General features: G+C 48.8%; 19 non-coding genes across 19 annotated transcripts; 15 read left to right on the forward strand and 4 right to left on the reverse strand.

The window, feature by feature from the left end:
* The first annotated feature begins 355 nt into the window (after positions 1-355).
* Positions 356-426, forward strand: trnag-gcc (transfer RNA glycine (anticodon GCC)). The gene has a single exon. It is a non-coding gene; the product is annotated as a tRNA-Gly (tRNA).
* A 162-nt stretch (positions 427-588) lies between these two features.
* On the forward strand, positions 589-661 carry trnat-agu (transfer RNA threonine (anticodon AGU)). Its single transcript has one exon. It is a non-coding gene; the product is annotated as a tRNA-Thr (tRNA).
* A 248-nt stretch (positions 662-909) lies between these two features.
* On the forward strand, positions 910-982 carry trnat-ugu (transfer RNA threonine (anticodon UGU)). The gene has a single exon. It is a non-coding gene; the product is annotated as a tRNA-Thr (tRNA).
* A 1,302-nt stretch (positions 983-2,284) lies between these two features.
* On the forward strand, positions 2,285-2,355 carry trnag-gcc (transfer RNA glycine (anticodon GCC)). The gene has a single exon. It is a non-coding gene; the product is annotated as a tRNA-Gly (tRNA).
* Positions 2,356-2,517: 162 nt separating this feature from the next.
* trnat-agu (transfer RNA threonine (anticodon AGU)) lies at positions 2,518-2,590 on the forward strand. The gene has a single exon. It is a non-coding gene; the product is annotated as a tRNA-Thr (tRNA).
* A 250-nt stretch (positions 2,591-2,840) lies between these two features.
* On the forward strand, positions 2,841-2,913 carry trnat-ugu (transfer RNA threonine (anticodon UGU)). The gene has a single exon. It is a non-coding gene; the product is annotated as a tRNA-Thr (tRNA).
* A 55-nt stretch (positions 2,914-2,968) lies between these two features.
* Positions 2,969-3,040, reverse strand: trnad-guc (transfer RNA aspartic acid (anticodon GUC)). The gene has a single exon. It is a non-coding gene; the product is annotated as a tRNA-Asp (tRNA).
* Positions 3,041-4,215: 1,175 nt separating this feature from the next.
* On the forward strand, positions 4,216-4,286 carry trnag-gcc (transfer RNA glycine (anticodon GCC)). Its single transcript has one exon. It is a non-coding gene; the product is annotated as a tRNA-Gly (tRNA).
* A 162-nt stretch (positions 4,287-4,448) lies between these two features.
* trnat-agu (transfer RNA threonine (anticodon AGU)) lies at positions 4,449-4,521 on the forward strand. The gene has a single exon. It is a non-coding gene; the product is annotated as a tRNA-Thr (tRNA).
* A 248-nt stretch (positions 4,522-4,769) lies between these two features.
* On the forward strand, positions 4,770-4,842 carry trnat-ugu (transfer RNA threonine (anticodon UGU)). Its single transcript has one exon. It is a non-coding gene; the product is annotated as a tRNA-Thr (tRNA).
* Positions 4,843-4,897: 55 nt separating this feature from the next.
* On the reverse strand, positions 4,898-4,969 carry trnad-guc (transfer RNA aspartic acid (anticodon GUC)). Its single transcript has one exon. It is a non-coding gene; the product is annotated as a tRNA-Asp (tRNA).
* A 1,175-nt stretch (positions 4,970-6,144) lies between these two features.
* Positions 6,145-6,215, forward strand: trnag-gcc (transfer RNA glycine (anticodon GCC)). Its single transcript has one exon. It is a non-coding gene; the product is annotated as a tRNA-Gly (tRNA).
* Positions 6,216-6,377: 162 nt separating this feature from the next.
* Positions 6,378-6,450, forward strand: trnat-agu (transfer RNA threonine (anticodon AGU)). The gene has a single exon. It is a non-coding gene; the product is annotated as a tRNA-Thr (tRNA).
* A 250-nt stretch (positions 6,451-6,700) lies between these two features.
* On the forward strand, positions 6,701-6,773 carry trnat-ugu (transfer RNA threonine (anticodon UGU)). Its single transcript has one exon. It is a non-coding gene; the product is annotated as a tRNA-Thr (tRNA).
* A 55-nt stretch (positions 6,774-6,828) lies between these two features.
* trnad-guc (transfer RNA aspartic acid (anticodon GUC)) lies at positions 6,829-6,900 on the reverse strand. Its single transcript has one exon. It is a non-coding gene; the product is annotated as a tRNA-Asp (tRNA).
* A 1,569-nt stretch (positions 6,901-8,469) lies between these two features.
* On the forward strand, positions 8,470-8,540 carry trnag-gcc (transfer RNA glycine (anticodon GCC)). Its single transcript has one exon. It is a non-coding gene; the product is annotated as a tRNA-Gly (tRNA).
* Positions 8,541-8,702: 162 nt separating this feature from the next.
* trnat-agu (transfer RNA threonine (anticodon AGU)) lies at positions 8,703-8,775 on the forward strand. The gene has a single exon. It is a non-coding gene; the product is annotated as a tRNA-Thr (tRNA).
* A 248-nt stretch (positions 8,776-9,023) lies between these two features.
* trnat-ugu (transfer RNA threonine (anticodon UGU)) lies at positions 9,024-9,096 on the forward strand. Its single transcript has one exon. It is a non-coding gene; the product is annotated as a tRNA-Thr (tRNA).
* A 55-nt stretch (positions 9,097-9,151) lies between these two features.
* trnad-guc (transfer RNA aspartic acid (anticodon GUC)) lies at positions 9,152-9,223 on the reverse strand. Its single transcript has one exon. It is a non-coding gene; the product is annotated as a tRNA-Asp (tRNA).
* Positions 9,224-10,000: the final 777 nt, after the last annotated feature.

A 10,000-nucleotide genomic window follows, 5' to 3' on the forward strand; every position in this document is an offset into this window, starting at 1 on the left:
GCTATTTTTGCAGTCTTGCTGGGAGCCTCCACTCGTCCAGAGGACTGGATCAGTTCTACTGGTCCCCTCCTTTTCCAGAAGTTCAAAAGCTCTTTGTCTGAATCCCAGCTGTGACATCAGCAAACTCAACGTGCAGTCATTGGAGGAACGAGGTGTGAAAGCTCTCTGCTAATCCTGATAGACCAATGATGTGCTAGCACTCAGCTGGAGTGATGGTTAAAGCTGTTGTTTGCTTCTTGTCTTTGTCTTTACTTACCAAAGAACAAGTTTTGGAAACCAACTCACCTCAGTAAAGGGGCCTTTGCCTTCGACTCCCACCACCTCAGTCAGGAAGGTCTGAGACTGGTTACACGAAGCATTGGTGGTTCAGTGGTAGATTTCTCGCCTGCCACGCGGGAGGCCTGGGTTCGATTCCCGGCCAATGCATCGGCTGCTTTTCTTCACTGGAAGCAAGCTGTCGCACAAGTCAATCTGAAAGCCAGCAAAATCCACTAGGACAGCCAGGAGCCGGAGGCACGGCTTTTGTCAACGAGTAGCTTCTTTTTTTTCTCCCAAGTCTCCAGATTGTTACTTGTTCCCTCTGCTACAGGCTCCATAGCTCAGTGGTTAGAGCACTGGTCTAGTAAACCAGGGGTCGTGAGTTCAATTCTCACTGGAGCCTACTTTAGTCTTTGCAGCCTACAGACCCAATGATCTCGGCTCTAGGCAAGGATGAGAAGATGAACTCCTTAAACTCCTGACTGTCGAGACCACCAGCCTTCTAAACCAGGGGGTATGATTTAAATGCTCGCCACTGCTTCTAAGGCTGGCGACTATGGGCTCAATAGATCTCGGCTACAGTCCAGACTTTTACATCAGTTTTTTTTCCTTCCCAGGTATCCAGATTGTTATTTGCTTCCCTTCTGGATGGGCTCCATAGCTCAGGGGTTAGAGCACTGGTCTTGTAAACCAGGGGTCGTGAGTTCAATTCTCACTGGGGCCTACTTTAGTCTCTTTTGGTTGTCCACGGGCTTATCAAGACGAAAAGGAAATGCCGCCTCCCCATCAGGGAATCGAACCCCGGTCTTCCGCGTGACAGGCGGAGATACTGTCCACTATACTAACGAGGATGAGAAAGGACGGCACCCGTTCAGCATACGTTCCTTTCTTCAGCAAAGCTCTTTCTGTGTGCTTTCAAAGACAGAACAGCAAAAACAGCACTTGCAGCAAAGTACACACCTGCACAACTAGCACTTGCAGCAACACACATGCATGGGGAGAAGGAAGGAAGGCATACAAATGGCACAAAACACAACCCCCACTACCTGCAGGAAGGTAAGCACAAACTCAAGCTTCCACAAGCAGCCTTTGCTTTATGCCGTATGGCCCAACTGACTCACTAACACAAGCTTGCCAAGCCAAACCAATTCAGTACACCAAGTCAGAAAGATCACAGTCATGCTCATTGAAGCTTTCAAGTCAAACTTACAGATGAGAGAGCACATTTGCAGAAAGGCCCCCAGGAGTCCATCTGCCTCCACCCTTCAGCATACGTTCCTTTCTTCAGCAAAGCTCTTTCTGTGTGCTTTCAAAGACAGAACAGCAAAAACAGCACTTGCAGCAAAGTACACACCTGCACAACTAGCACTTGCAGCAACACACATGCATGGGGAGAAGGAAGGAAGGCATACAAATGGCACAAAACACAACCCCCACTACCTGCAGGAAGGTAAGCACAAACTCAAGCTTCCACAAGCAGCCTTTGCTTTATGCCGTATGGCCCAACTGACTCACTAACACAAGCTTGCCAAGCCAAACCAATTCAGTACACCAAGTCAGAAAGATCACAGTCATGCTCATTGAAGCTTTCAAGTCAAACTTACAGATGAGAGAGCTCATTTGCAGAAAGGCCCCCAGGAGTCCATCTGCCTCCACCCTTCTTGCATTCCTGCTATTTTTGCAGTCTTGCTGGGAGCCTCCACTCGTCCAGAGGACTGGATCAGTTCTACTGGTCCCCTCCTTTTCCAGAAGTTCAAAAGCTCTTTGTCTGAATCCCAGCTGTGACATCAGCAAACTCAACGTGCAGTCATTGGAGGAACGAGGTGTGAAAGCTCTCTGCTAATCCTGATAGACCAATGATGTGCTAGCACTCAGCTGGAGTGATGGTTAAAGCTGTTGTTTGCTTCTTGTCTTTGTCTTTACTTACCAAAGAACAAGTTTTGGAAACCAACTCACCTCCGTAAAGGGGCCTTTGCCTTCGATTCCCACCACCTCAGTCAGGAAGGTCTGAGACTGGTTACACGAAGCATTGGTGGTTCAGTGGTAGAATTCTCGCCTGCCACGCGGGAGGCCCGGGTTCGATTCCCGGCCAATGCATCGGCTGCTTTTCTTCACTGGAAGCAAGCTGTCGCACAAGTCAATCTGAAAGCCAGCAAAATCCACTAGGACAGCCAGGAGCCGGACGCACGGCTTTTGTCAACGAGTAGCTTCTTTTTTTTCTCCCAAGTCTCCAGATTGTTACTTGTTCCCTCTGCTACAGGCTCCATAGCTCAGTGGTTAGAGCACTGGTCTAGTAAACCAGGGGTCGTGAGTTCAATTCTCACTGGAGCCTACTTTAGTCTTTGCAGCCTACAGACCCAATGATCTCGGCTCTAGGCAAGGATGAGAAGATGAACTGCCTGTCGAGATGTCCATGTCGAGACCACCAGCCTTCTAAACCAGGGGGTATGATTTAAATGCTCGCCACTGCTTCTAAGGCTGGCGACTATGGGCTCAATAGATCTCGGCTACAGTCCAGACTTTTACATCAGTTTTTTTTCCTTCCCAGGTATCCAGATTGTTATTTGTTTCCCTTCTGGATGGGCTCCATAGCTCAGGGGTTAGAGCACTGGTCTTGTAAACCAGGGGTCGTGAGTTCAATTCTCACTGGGGCCTACTTTAGTCTCTTTTGGTTGTCCACGGGCTTAGCAAGACGAAAAGGAAATGCCACCTCCCCGTCGGGGAATCGAACCCCGGTCTTCCGCGTGACAGGCGGAGATACTGTCCACTATACTAACGAGGATGAGAAAGGACGGCACCCGTTCAGCATACGTTCCTTTCTTCAGCAAAGCTCTTTCTGTGTGCTTTCAAAGACAGAACAGCAAAAACAGCACTTGCAGCAAAGTACACACCTGCACAACTAGCACTTGCAGCAACACACATGCATGGGGAGAAGGAAGGAAGGCATACAAATGGCACAAAACACAACCCCCACTACCTGCAGGAAGGTAAGCACAAACTCAAGCTTCCACAAGCAGCCTTTGCTTCATGCCGTATGGCCCAACTGACTCACTAACACAAGCTTGCCAAGCCAAACCAATTCAGTACACCAAGTCAGAAAGATCACAGTCATGCTCATTGAAGCTTTCAAGTCAAACTTACAGATGAGAGAGCTCATTTGCAGAAAGGCCCCCAGGAGTCCATCTGCCTCCACCCTTCAGCATACGTTCCTTTCTTCAGCAAAGCTCTTTCTGTGTGCTTTCAAAGACAGAACAGCAAAAACAGCACTTGCAGCAAAGTACACACCTGCACAACTAGCACTTGCAGCAACACACATGCATGGGGAGAAGGAAGGAAGGCATACAAATGGCACAAAACACAACCCCCACTACCTGCAGGAAGGTAAGCACAAACTCAAGCTTCCACAAGCAGCCTTTGCTTTATGCCGTATGGCCCAACTGACTCACTAACACAAGCTTGCCAAGCCAAACCAATTCAGTACACCAAGTCAGAAAGATCACAGTCATGCTCATTGAAGCTTTCAAGTCAAACTTACAGATGAGAGAGCTCATTTGCAGAAAGGCCCCCAGGAGTCCATCTGCCTCCACCCTTCTTGCATTCCTGCTATTTTTGCAGTCTTGCTGGGAGCCTCCACTCGTCCAGAGGACTGGATCAGTTCTACTGGTCCCCTCCTTTTCCAGAAGTTCAAAAGCTCTTTGTCTGAATCCCAGCTGTGACATCAGCAAACTCAACGTGCAGTCATTGGAGGAACGAGGTGTGAAAGCTCTCTGCTAATCCTGATAGACCAATGATGTGCTAGCACTCAGCTGGAGTGATGGTTAAAGCTGTTGTTTGCTTCTTGTCTTTGTCTTTACTTACCAAAGAACAAGTTTTGGAAACCAACTCACCTCAGTAAAGGGGCCTTTGCCTTCGACTCCCACCACCTCAGTCAGGAAGGTCTGAGACTGGTTACACGAAGCATTGGTGGTTCAGTGGTAGAATTCTCGCCTGCCACGCGGGAGGCCCGGGTTCGATTCCCGGCCAATGCATCGGCTGCTTTTCTTCACTGGAAGCAAGCTGTCGCACAAGTCAATCTGAAAGCCAGCAAAATCCACTAGGACAGCCAGGAGCCGGACGCACGGCTTTTGTCAACGAGTAGCTTCTTTTTTTTCTCCCAAGTCTCCAGATTGTTACTTGTTCCCTCTGCTACAGGCTCCATAGCTCAGTGGTTAGAGCACTGGTCTAGTAAACCAGGGGTCGTGAGTTCAATTCTCACTGGAGCCTACTTTAGTCTTTGCAGCCTACAGACCCAATGATCTCGGCTCTAGGCAAGGATGAGAAGATGAACTCCTTAAACTCCTGACTGTCGAGACCACCAGCCTTCTAAACCAGGGGGTATGATTTAAATGCTCGCCACTGCTTCTAAGGCTGGCGACTATGGGCTCAATAGATCTCGGCTACAGTCCAGACTTTTACATCAGTTTTTTTTCCTTCCCAGGTATCCAGATTGTTATTTGCTTCCCTTCTGGACGGGCTCCATAGCTCAGGGGTTAGAGCACTGGTCTTGTAAACCAGGGGTCGTGAGTTCAATTCTCACTGGGGCCTACTTTAGTCTCTTTTGGTTGTCCACGGGCTTAGCAAGACGAAAAGGAAATGCCGCCTCCCCGTCGGGGAATCGAACCCCGGTCTTCCGCGTGACAGGCGGAGATACTGTCCACTATACTAACGAGGATGAGAAAGGACGGCACCCGTTCAGCATACGTTCCTTTCTTCAGCAAAGCTCTTTCTGTGTGCTTTCAAAGACAGAACAGCAAAAACAGCACTTGCAGCAAAGTACACACCTGCACAACTAGCACTTGCAGCAACACACATGCATGGGGAGAAGGAAGGAAGGCATACAAATCGCACAAAACACAACCCCCACTACCTGCAGGAAGGTAAGCACAAACTCAAGCTTCCACAAGCAGCCTTTGCTTCATGCCGTATGGCCCAACTGACTCACTAACACAAGCTTGCCAAGCCAAACCAATTCAGTACACCAAGTCAGAAAGATCACAGTCATGCTCATTGAAGCTTTCAAGTCAAACTTACAGATGAGAGAGCACATTTGCAGAAAGGCCCCCAGGAGTCCATCTGCCTCCACCCTTCAGCATACGTTCCTTTCTTCAGCAAAGCTCTTTCTGTGTGCTTTCAAAGACAGAACAGCAAAAACAGCACTTGCAGCAAAGTACACACCTGCACAACTAGCACTTGCAGCAACACACATGCATGGGGAGAAGGAAGGAAGGCATACAAATGGCACAAAACACAACCCCCACTACCTGCAGGAAGGTAAGCACAAACTCAAGCTTCCACAAGCAGCCTTTGCTTTATGCCGTATGGCCCAACTGACTCACTAACACAAGCTTGCCAAGCCAAACCAATTCAGTACACCAAGTCAGAAAGATCACAGTCATGCTCATTGAAGCTTTCAAGTCAAACTTACAGATGAGAGAGCTCATTTGCAGAAAGGCCCCCAGGAGTCCATCTGCCTCCACCCTTCTTGCATTCCTGCTATTTTTGCAGTCTTGCTGGGAGCCTCCACTCGTCCAGAGGACTGTATCAGTTCTACTGGTCCCCTCCTTTTCCAGAAGTTCAAAAGCTCTTTGTCTGAATCCCAGCTGTGACATCAGCAAACTCAACGTGCAGTCATTGGAGGAACGAGGTGTGAAAGCTCTCTGCTAATCCTGATAGACCAATGATGTGCTAGCACTCAGCTGGAGTGATGGTTAAAGCTGTTGTTTGCTTCTTGTCTTTGTCTTTACTTACCAAAGAACAAGTTTTGGAAACCAACTCACCTCAGTAAAGGGGCCTTTGCCTTCGACTCCCACCACCTCAGTCAGGAAGGTCTGAGACTGGTTACACGAAGCATTGGTGGTTCAGTGGTAGAATTCTCGCCTGCCACGCGGGAGGCCCGGGTTCGATTCCCGGCCAATGCATCGGCTGCTTTTCTTCACTGGAAGCAAGCTGTCGCACAAGTCAATCTGAAAGCCAGCAAAATCCACTAGGACAGCCAGGAGCCGGACGCACGGCTTTTGTCAACGAGTAGCTTCTTTTTTTTCTCCCAAGTCTCCAGATTGTTTCTTGTTCCCTCTGCTACAGGCTCCATAGCTCAGTGGTTAGAGCACTGGTCTAGTAAACCAGGGGTCGTGAGTTCAATTCTCACTGGAGCCTACTTTAGTCTTTGCAGCCTACAGACCCAATGATCTCGGCTCTAGGCAAGGATGAGAAGATGAACTGCCTGTCGAGATGTCCATGTCGAGACCACCAGCCTTATAAACCAGGGGGTATGATTTAAATGCTCGCCACTGCTTCTAAGGCTGGCGACTATGGGCTCAATAGATCTCGGCTACAGTCCAGACTTTTACATCAGTTTTTTTTCCTTCCCAGGTATCCAGATTGTTATTTGCTTCCCTTCTGGATGGGCTCCATAGCTCAGGGGTTAGAGCACTGGTCTTGTAAACCAGGGGTCGTGAGTTCAATTCTCAGTGGGGCCTACTTTAGTCTCTTTTGGTTGTCCACGGGCTTAGCAAGACGAAAAGGAAATGCCGCCTCCCCGTCGGGGAATCGAACCCCGGTCTTCCGCGTGACAGGCGGAGATACTGTCCACTATACTAACGAGGATGAGAAAGGACGGCACCCGTTCAGCATACGTTCCTTTCTTCAGCAAAGCTCTTTCTGTGTGCTTTCAAAGACAGAACAGCAAAAACAGCACTTGCAGCAAAGTACACACCTGCACAACTAGCACTTGCAGCAACACACATGCATGGGGAGAAGGAAGGAAGGCATACAAATGGCACAAAACACAACCCCCACTACCTGCAGGAAGGTAAGCACAAACTCAAGCTTCCACAAGCAGCCTTTGCTTTATGCCGTATGGCCCAACTGACTCACTAACACAAGCTTGCCAAGCCAAACCAATTCAGTACACCAAGTCAGAAAGATCACAGTCATGCTCATTGAAGCTTTCAAGTCAAACTTACAGATGAGAGAGCACATTTGCAGAAAGGCCCCCAGGAGTCCATCTGCCTCCACCCTTCAGCATACGTTCCTTTCTTCAGCAAAGCTCTTTCTGTGTGCTTTCAAAGACAGAACAGCAAAAACAGCACTTGCAGCAAAGTACACACCTGCACAACTAGCACTTGCAGCAACACACATGCATGGGGAGAAGGAAGGAAGGCATACAAATGGCACAAAACACAACCCCCACTACCTGCAGGAAGGTAAGCACAAACTCAAGCTTCCACAAGCAGCCTTTGCTTTATGCCGTATGGCCCAACTGACTCACTAACACAAGCTTGCCAAGCCAAACCAATTCAGTACACCAAGTCAGAAAGATCACAGTCATGCTCATTGAAGCTTTCAAGTCAAACTTACAGATGAGAGAGCACATTTGCAGAAAGGCCCCCAGGAGTCCATCTGCCTCCACCCTTCAGCATACGTTCCTTTCTTCAGCAAAGCTCTTTCTGTGTGCTTTCAAAGACAGAACAGCAAAAACAGCACTTGCAGCAAAGTACACACCTGCACAACTAGCACTTGCAGCAACACACATGCATGGGGAGAAGGAAGGAAGGCATACAAATGGCACAAAACACAACCCCCACTACCTGCAGGAAGGTAAGCACAAACTCAAGCTTCCACAAGCAGCCTTTGCTTTATGCCGTATGGCCCAACTGACTCACTAACACAAGCTTGCCAAGCCAAACCAATTCAGTACACCAAGTCAGAAAGATCACAGTCATGCTCATTGAAGCTTTCAAGTCAAACTTACAGATGAGAGAGCACATTTGCAGAAAGGCCCCCAGGAGTCCATCTGCCTCCACCCTTCTTGCATTCCTGCTATTTTTGCAGTCTTGCTGGGAGCCTCCACTCGTCCAGAGGACTGGATCAGTTCTACTGGTCCCCTCCTTTTCCAGAAGTTCAAAAGCTCTTTGTCTGAATCCCAGCTGTGACATCAGCAAACTCAACATGCAGTCATTGGAGGAACGAGGTGTGAAAGCTCTCTGCTAATCCTGATAGACCAATGATGTGCTAGCACTCAGCTGGAGTGATGGTTAAAGCTGTTGTTTGCTTCTTGTCTTTGTCTTTACTTACCAAAGAACAAGTTTTGGAAACCAACTCACCTCCGTAAAGGGGCCTTTGCCTTCGATTCCCACCACCTCAGTCAGGAAGGTCTGAGACTGGTTACACGAAGCATTGGTGGTTCAGTGGTAGAATTCTCGCCTGCCACGCGGGAGGCCCGGGTTCGATTCCCGGCCAATGCATCGGCTGCTTTTCTTCACTGGAAGCAAGCTGTCGCACAAGTCAATCTGAAAGCCAGCAAAATCCACTAGGACAGCCAGGAGCCGGACGCACGGCTTTTGTCAACGAGTAGCTTCTTTTTTTTCTCCCAAGTCTCCAGATTGTTACTTGTTCCCTCTGCTACAGGCTCCATAGCTCAGTGGTTAGAGCACTGGTCTAGTAAACCAGGGGTCGTGAGTTCAATTCTCACTGGAGCCTACTTTAGTCTTTGCAGCCTACAGACCCAATGATCTCGGCTCTAGGCAAGGATGAGAAGATGAACTCCCTAAACTCCTGACTGTCGAGACCACCAGCCTTCTAAACCAGGGGGTATGATTTAAATGCTCGCCACTGCTTCTAAGGCTGGCGACTATGGGCTCAATAGATCTCGGCTACAGTCCAGACTTTTACATCAGTTTTTTTTCCTTCCCAGGTATCCAGATTGTTATTTGCTTCCCTTCTGGACGGGCTCCATAGCTCAGGGGTTAGAGCACTGGTCTTGTAAACCAGGGGTCGTGAGTTCAATTCTCACTGGGGCCTACTTTAGTCTCTTTTGGTTGTCCACGGGCTTAGCAAGACGAAAAGGAAATGCCGCCTCCCCGTCGGGGAATCGAACCCCGGTCTTCCGCGTGACAGGCGGAGATACTGTCCACTATACTAACGAGGATGAGAAAGGACGGCACCCGTTCAGCATACGTTCCTTTCTTCAGCAAAGCTCTTTCTGTGTGCTTTCAAAGACAGAACAGCAAAAACAGCACTTGCAGCAAAGTACACACCTGCACAACTAGCACTTGCCGCAACACACATGCATGGGGAGAAGGAAGGAAGGCATACAAATGGCACAAAACACAACCCCCACTACCTGCAGGAAGGTAAGCACAAACTCAAGCTTCCACAAGCAGCCTTTGCTTCATGCCGTATGGCCCAACTGACTCACTAACACAAGCTTGCCAAGCCAAACCAATTCAGTACACCAAGTCAGAAAGATCACAGTCATGCTCATTGAAGCTTTCAAGTCAAACTTACAGATGAGAGAGCACATTTGCAGAAAGGCCCCCAGGAGTCCATCTGCCTCCACCCTTCAGCATACGTTCCTTTCTTCAGCAAAGCTCTTTCTGTGTGCTTTCAAAGACAGAACAGCAAAAACAGCACTTGCAGCAAAGTACACACCTGCACAACTAGCACTTGCAGCAACACACATGCATGGGGAGAAGGAAGGAAGGCATACAAATGGCACAAAACACAACCCCCACTACCTGCAGGAAGGTAAGCACAAACTCAAGCTTCCACAAGCAGCCTTTGCTTTATGCCGTATGGCCCAACTGACTCACTAACACAAGCTTGCCAAGCCAAACCAATTCAGTACACCAAGTCAGAAAGATCACAGTCATGCTCATTGAAGCTTTCAAGTCAAACTTACAGATGAGAGAGCTCATTTGCAGAA

The sequence above is a fragment of the Trichomycterus rosablanca genome, chromosome 22, assembly GCF_030014385.1.
Source record: "Trichomycterus rosablanca isolate fTriRos1 chromosome 22, fTriRos1.hap1, whole genome shotgun sequence".
NCBI classification, from domain to species: domain Eukaryota; kingdom Metazoa; phylum Chordata; class Actinopteri; order Siluriformes; family Trichomycteridae; genus Trichomycterus; species Trichomycterus rosablanca.